An 8,262-nucleotide genomic window follows, 5' to 3' on the forward strand; every position below is an offset into this window, starting at 1 on the left:
GCTGCAGGTTCTTCACCTCTACAGTCTAAACCCTTGTTTTCAGCTACCACACAAGATGGTGTCAATCTGTTGCAGGCATTCCTCAGTCTTCATCTTTCAGGGCAGAGCATTCATATAGTTTGATAGTTTTACAATAGAATAGGGTAATTTTTTTTAACTCAAGCTCTGATCTCTAGCAGACCATAATATTTATTGTAAGAAGCCTGATAAATGCAACATGGCTGACATTGCTAATGTAACTCTCATCCAATGAGATTGGTGTGGCCATGTGGCTTTGATCCACTGCCAGGTACAAATCATTGAGAAAACAGCATGACAAAATTTACATTTTGGCTGTCCACTCAATGACTGGATTGGGCCTGTAGATTAAAAAGCATGAGAAAGTAGATTTCCCATCACAGGAAAAAAAAGTAAGCAGAATGATCAACAAAGATATACTTTAATTAATTCAAAATGTTTGCCATCATTATTCTTCTGACATAAAAAAAAAAAATTGTTTGGTCCCAAAAGATTGAAATGTATTTTAAATATGGACTATAAATAAACCCAGCATTTTAATGCTTGTCATTTGGGCTCTACTGAATTATCAAGCAAATGTTTTTCTTTCCTTTTGCTTAAGTCAACTAAGTGCTACAGTTGATAGACCGTTGGTCCTAGAGTCAGGAAGGTCCGAGTTCAAATGCAACCTTTGATTGTGTGACCCTGAGCAAATGACTTAAAATCTGTCTATTAAGCACCTCAATCAATATAGGAACCAAATCAAGATGGAGTAACAGATCATTTCTTTTTAATATGTTCTGGTTATGAAAGCATGGCTTACAGTATCCTACCATACTGTAAATAAACCATTTTGAAAGGTAGGTAAAAAGCTTTTTTTCCTTCATCCCTATCAACACCCACCCTAGAAAATATAGTAAAGTGAATGGGGGTATAAATAGAACTTCTCTTACACATAGGTGTTAACCTCCTGGCTAACTTCCCATTCAGGTAATGAAACTCTGCCTATTGAAATTACCCCAGCAGTTCTAATTAGAAACAATATTCTCCTTTCCTTCCTCTTGTAAATGATAGCAGTGTTAGTTTTGCTGAGTGCTGCATTTTAGCTCCATCCTGCCTTGCTCCACCTTTAAGGGCTCTTTTAGGAAGCTTATTAAATGGATGTCCCAAAACAACCCTTTGAGATATGAATACCAAGAGTGCTTGTGATCTTGACCACTGACAGTTCACAAGTACTTTTGAAGGTGAAAAAATGAAGTCAACTTGGTGCACACTATGAAAGACTCTCCTGGGGTTTTTAAAATATGGTTTCAGAGCACCTATCAGTGCCTTGTAGAAAAGAAGGATCTCAGTCAAACCAGATGTTGAATCACTTTTACAAGTGTGACTACATTATTAATGGTTTCTTGTCTAAGAATAACATCTAAGGCGAATAAACTTAATCAGCTTAAAAGAATATTAAAAACAAAACACACACACACACACACACATACACACAGAAAAAACTATCAACACCAATACAACACAACCGCCAAAAGTTTTCCCCAAACATGGAACAAGTTGAACAAAAAATAAGCATACCCACAAAAATATACTGACTTCCCTGCTGCATTCTTTCTGTAAGAGCTATTTAGGTCTAGGTTGCCAAACTGGGAGTTTATGTGATCCACTTTGGGGATATATAAAATCAGTGTATGATTCCTTTGTGAAAGCTGACTTAAAATCTTCACACAAGGGAAATGCACACATTTTCAAAAAGAATAGATAACAATTGTCTTCTTTGTTGTTGTTGAAGAAAAATATTAAGAATTAGGAATATGTGAAATCTCAATTTACTTTGAAAATTTAGATAGAATTCCAACAAAATTATATATGTTAGATGAACAGAAAAGGATGGCCAGAGATATTCTGGTTTGAAACATATTTCTTTAAAGTCTCAGTAAAGAAATGGTTAGAAATTATAGGGTTGATAATATTTCAGAATAATAAGGTTAAGGGTCTTTTTTATTTCTAACTGGTCAGAATTCATATTGCTTTTAACCACTTTTTAATAAATTCCAAGTTTTGGACATTGCATTTCTATACAACTTTACCAGTGCAAATAAACAGACATACCACAGTCAAAGGTAATTCAACAATTTAAACTTTTTTATGAAGATAATGAAGTGAGAGTTTCTGGAAAAAATATCTTGTGAACCATTTCTTTTCCAGAAATCTCCTCTTGTCTTGAGAATAAGATCCTAAGCGGTTTGTGGTTCTGATTTTTCACTCAAGTATGTGATTATTTTTCCTATTTATGGCACAGAAAAAAAAAGAAACAAGAACTCCTGACTGCTCTTTCTCTCTCTAGTTTTTCTCCTCTTTAATTTAGCTTCCATACTGCTGCCAAAATAATTTTCCTAAGAACAAGCTGATCATATCACTTCTCTGCTCAAAATCCTTTAGTGGCTCCCTAGTATCCATCAAATAAAGAGTAAATACAGCCTGTGGTTTAAAACCTTTCAGAATTTGGTCTCAGTCTTCCTTTCCAACTTTTTTCATTCTCTTCCACTTCACAAGCTCTATGTTCCATCACAACTAGAATAATAGCTGTACCCTAATCTTGTCATATTGTCTCCCTAGTCTGCATATACCATCCCCAATGCTTAGAGCACTGACTCCTTATGTCTGTCCACTGAAGGAATTCCCTTCCTGTAAGGTTCAGGTCAGTGACTGTCTCCTTCGTGGTCTCTCCCCAACCAGGATAATCCTTGATGAAAATGATCTCTCCCTCCCCGAATGATCCTAGAATCCTTGGTCAAGACTGTTTCTGTGTTTCTATGACAGTCTTCTTTGTATCATCTTTATCTGTGTACATATCTAATCCAACCTATTAGATTGTTAGCTCCCAGGGTTGTGTCGCTATTGTCTTTGTGCCTGAAGTACTGAGCACAAAGTCTTCTACTCTCCCAGTTATTTATTGTATTATACATTCAACTTACATATTAGAGGAAAGTACCAAATCCAATCTATTTTGTATGTTGCTACAAGACAACCTCCACCAAAACAGAAAAAAAGCCCCACATATTATGATTGTAATCAAAATAAGTTTCATTTCTTTAACTTTTTGCTTAGTACAGCACTCCAGAATTTAGCACGGTACCTGACACATAGTAAATATTTAATGTTTATTCACTGATTGCTTGAAAATCATTTTATTTTAAAGTGGACATAAAATTGTTAAAGAAGATTTTCAATAACATTGGCTGAATCAAACAATTTTGGGAAGCTGTTCTTCTGCTTCTAAAGGCAGTTTGTGCAAGATAGGCATAGCAGTGTCCAATACCATTTTAGGACAAGGAGTCAGCATTAGTATACTGTAGGGATTCACTAAGATTCATGTCTTCCATCTTTCTAAAGTGCTGTTTTTATTATATCATATCATACTTAAATAAAGCAGTCCACTTAAAAAAAATTATGCCATATTTACGATCTTACATATTGGACATTTCTTCTACTTTTTCCCTCTAATGTCATCTCAGAGATGGCAAACTAAATACAAGCTGATAAATCTCTCCCAAGAAGAGTTGGTAGTCCCTTTGGTGAGTTGACATATAATTTGTAAACAGTAGATGGCACATTAAAACATTAGTACAATATGCTAAAGAATACCCTCAGAATGGGTTGAAGGAAACTGCAAAAAATAGAGAGAATCCATACAGGGAAATAGACATTGACATAATGGACTTAATTCTCTCCAGAGTCTAAGTCAGTTCCTGAAACTAGCTTTGTCTTCATGATGTCAAAACATCTGGCTGGATTAGGCAATTCCATCAAAAATTCAGTCAGCCATCTGGATGCTTCTTTATGCCCCTAGATTATAAAATTTTAAGTTCAATAACTCTAATCAATTAAAAAACATTTATTAAGTGCCTTCTGTTTATTAAGCACAATATAAAAGACAATATAAAATATAAAATATTTTAGGGAGTGGGGGGAGAGATAGGTAGTCTACAGAAGACATGGTCCCTGATCTACCAGAATTTATTATCCAAAAAGAGAATATGACACAAATATAGACAACAGCAATGTATATTACTATGGGGAAAGTATAAGATCAAGCTATGCATAGCCCAAGAAAGATGAGGACAAGATAGCAATATTGCCAAACTGCCTGAACTAGACAGTTGTTTGATTTTATGTAACCTCAGCAAATCCAGGGCAATATGTTTGTTTATTTTTTAAAAAAAATTTTATTTATTAATAACGGTAGCCATGATGGCTTTTTAATCAAATATATTAGTTCCAAGTAGTAACTTAGTCTTAGAGGAAAATATAACTCTTTCAATTCTCTCATTCGATATATATTTATTGTGGGCCAACTGTGTCCAAAGCACTGTGCTGATCATTGTGGATTCAGTGATTCTAGGAAAGAAATATCTGTGGAGTGTAACATTTAATTATCATGGTTATCAAAACATCACTCTTTATTGATTTTACTCTCTTGTCATATACTGCTTCATAGTGGTAATCTATGTATAAGAGAGCGAAAGAGAATTCAGATAGGATTTCCAGTTGAATTGAAGCAGTATGACCATAATGATCTAGGGTTCCCAGAGTTGTGTGTGTGTGTGTGTGTGTGTGTGTGTGTGTGTGTGTGTGTGTGAAAGAGAGAGAGAGAGAGAGAGAGAGAGAGAGAGAGAGAGAGAGAGAGAGAGAGAGAGAGAAAGTGTATCTCATTGGTGTCCTGTACCATAGTGTGTTTCCCAAGTGGCTGTACTTAGACACATTTTTAGATGTTTAGGTGCCAAGAGGTCTAGGCATGTATCACACCATCTGTGATGATTCTGTGGCTCAGGATCAGGGAGAGTTATTACCAGTTCCTACCTCTAAGACCATTTCCTTTCCTGGAGGGTGTGCTTAGAAACCTATCCAAAGAACCATATTTATATAGGTTATGTCTTCCTTCTTCACATCCCTTTCCATGCCATCCTAGAGAACAACTGCAAAAGCTATGGGAGGTGATAGAAAAGTTTGTGGTACAAGGACATCCCTCACAGAGGACCATTATAATTCTACCAGTGATTTTGGCTTCGTTTGCACTGCCTTTACCCAAACCCACTATAAATGCAATAACCACATTAAAGGTTGCCTTTCCTGGGTCAGTGTGAGGTATCATTGAAGACCTGACCCTGTGCCATTGTGTCTCACCATACAAGAGTAACTTTAATCATTAGCAAGCTAGTGAGAGTCGTCTTTCATTGGGCAGTTCCTCTGATAGAGAAAGGGAGCCCTCTGTTGGGAAATTATCAGAGATTCAAGGCTTAAATGCTGTAGTTTTCAGAGCTTCTTCCTCCCAGCAGTCCCCAGCTCAATATGGCCACCACAAATGGTGGTTATAAAATAGTAGAAATGTACTTTAGTGAAACATACCAATGAATGAATTCCATCAGCTGAGAATCACAGTGCAGGAGACAGTATTGACTGAATTCTTCAAGAAGATTATGTGAGTAGTGTGATATAATTGAAGGAATGCTAGGATTGGAGATGGAGGTCTTAGGTTCAAATCTTACCTCTGTCCCCTTCTATTAATGTTATTTGAGGCAAGTAATGTAACTGTCCAAGACCTCAGTTCCCTGTACGGTAACATGAGGGAAACCTAGGACTAGGTAGCTCTCTACCCTCTCTAAGTCTGTGACTCTATGTTTCTGGAAACGGAAGGATCAGTTACTTTCCAGATAATTTGTGAATTTAGAAAATTTAGTAGAATTTAGAAGGATAACAGATTGTTCAGATCATCTGATCTAACCTTCTCATTTTATATATAAGGAAACCGAAGCCCAGAGTGGTTAAGTGACTTTCTTAATGTCACACAGATAGTAAGGAGTAGAGACAGGATTTTAAACCAAGTCCCATGCCCCAAATCTGATGCTTTATCCATGACACCACGCTGTGTTTTAAATTTGTGTGTACAGCTGAATGACCACCTGGAAGAAAGGAAGGGGGGTAAGCTTAAGGCTGGGATAATTGGAAGGAGCCTCAGGGGCAGCAGGAGAGCCTTGAGCCCATGTTCAGGGCAGTTGGAGACTTCAGTCTCCCAGGGTGCTGTGTCTACATTTTCCGGTGTGATGCTTTTGACCATCTGGCCTGGAAACACAGATAGTAATTAACTAGGCAAAGGAGGCTCACTGGCAGCAGGGGGGATAGTGTTAGGGTCCTGATCTGGGCCTCATAGATGGATTAAGATATCAGCTAAGTGGATGATAATACGCCAGACACTTTGCATGAATTATCTGATTTGATCTTCATCATGACCTTGTAAGGCAGGTAATACAAATATTGCAACCTCCATTTCAGAGATGAGCTAACTGAAACTTCAAGAGATTAAGTGACCTTTCCAAGATTACAAAGGGAGTAGTGGCAGATCTGTGACTTGCACTCATGTCTTCTGATTCCAAGTCATGTGTCTTTTCTACTGTATCATGCTTATGATAATTTTTAAGACATAATGGCAGTAAGTTGAAGTTAGAAACTCAGCCATTAAGCATCAGGGTATAGTAGAAAGAGTATTGAGTTTAGAGTTAGGGGAGAAATGTGTTCAACTATTACCTCAAATGCTTAATGACAGTATGACTAAAGGCAAGCTATTGATTCTGTCTGAAATTCAGTTTCCTGTTCTGTAAAACTGAGATAATTATGCTTATAGCATGCTCCTTATAGAGTTGTTGTAAGGATCAAAGGTGATATTTATACTGCCATATAAATGTCAGCTGTTATTGGTTAGAAGGTACAGGCTCCTGAAATACAGAATACCTCCAGATGACCTCAGACTGAAGTGATGTTACTAGTGATGATTCTCCCAAATTCTACTACATCTCCTATTCCAGGAACCAACAGACTGATGTCTTTTCTCAAGAAACAGAGTTCTGAGCCCATCTAAGACATTTGCATTTGTCATACTATTACAAGAAGGACATTTTACAATAAGCTAAACCTGATTAGACTTTTCATTTTCTTCTAGAAACAACTACTATCCCATTCAATCAGAAAAATATTTATCAAAAACATCAGGTATAAGGCATTGCATAGGGTACTGGTTATACAAAGGTAGGATGGGGATGGGGGAGGGGGAAGAAACCTCCATCTTTAAGAAACTTACATTTTACTGGGGGAGATATAACATAGACACAGGTAAGTGGCAGGTGGATGGCATAGCATATAGTGATGGTTCTGGAGTCAGGAAAACTTGAGTTCAAATCCAGCCTCAGATACTTACTGTGTGACCCTGGGCATGTCACCTGACTCTGCCTCAGTTTCCTCATCTGTAAAATGAGCTGGAGAAAAAATGGCACATTACTCTAGTGTCTTTGCTAAGAAAACCCCAAATGAGAAGATGGCTCATCACTAGTATCTTTGCCAAGAAAACCCCAAATGGGGTCACAAAGAGTTGGACACATTGAAAAAAGAGCAAACACAAGTAGAATGATAAGTGGAAAGTAAAAAGTGAAAAGTAATGATTATACAAAGAATCTCAGATTTCGAAGGGACCTCAGAAGCCATCTAGTTCAACCTATATATGAATGAAAATAGTTCTGTAGGGGTGGCTAGGTGGTGTAATGAGTAGAATTCTGGCCCCGGAGTCAGGAGGATCGAAGGTCGCTTCCAGCCTCAGATACTTAACACACAAAAAAACTAGTCGTGTAACCTTGGGCAAGTTACTTAACCCCAATTGCCCTCCAAAAGGCAAAAAAACAAAAACAAACAAACAAAAAAAGAAAATACTGCTGTAATATATCCAGCGAGTGGTCAACCAACTTTGTTTAATGACTTCTGGTGGGGGAACTCACTATGAATCAAGGGAGCCCCATTCTGCTTACAAAGAGATCGAATTGTTAGTTTTTCCTTGTATCAAGCCTAAATTGACTTCTTTGTAACCTCTTTTCCCTCATTGCTCCCAGTCAACCCTTGGGACCAAGAAGAACAATTCTAATCCAGAATAGCAACCATGCAATTTGACTTCAGGATAGAGTATGTGAAGGTGAGTAATATAAAATATGTCTGGAGAGCTAGTTTGGAAGCAAATTGTGGAGGATTTTTAATGATAGGCTAGGGAATTTGTGTTTTATGCTAGACATAGTCAGGAATCACTGAAGATGTTTTGAGTTGGAACAGGACATGGCCAGACCTATGCTGTAGGAAGATTATTTTTGCATCTGTCCCACGAATAAATTAGAGAAGATTCCAAGAGAGGAAGAGCAAAATTAGGAAACTATTACATTAGAACAG

General features: G+C 37.2%; 1 long non-coding RNA gene across 1 annotated transcript in view; it reads left to right on the plus strand.

Annotated features, from left to right (window-relative positions):
* LOC138163115 (uncharacterized) overlaps positions 1–8,031 on the plus strand; it is a 222,883-nt gene extending 214,852 nt beyond the window's left edge. The window contains exon 4 of the long non-coding RNA XR_011168798.1: positions 7,935–8,031. This is a non-coding gene — a long non-coding RNA (uncharacterized lncRNA). The remainder of the gene's footprint in view (positions 1–7,934) is intronic.
* The last annotated feature ends 231 nt before the right edge of the window (positions 8,032–8,262 follow it).

Source organism: Petaurus breviceps, unplaced genomic scaffold (genome assembly GCF_028583685.1).
Source record: "Petaurus breviceps papuanus isolate PSGF00001 unplaced genomic scaffold, PetGlider_PUasm1.0 187, whole genome shotgun sequence".
In the NCBI taxonomy this organism is placed as follows: Eukaryota; Metazoa; Chordata; class Mammalia; order Diprotodontia; family Petauridae; genus Petaurus; species Petaurus breviceps.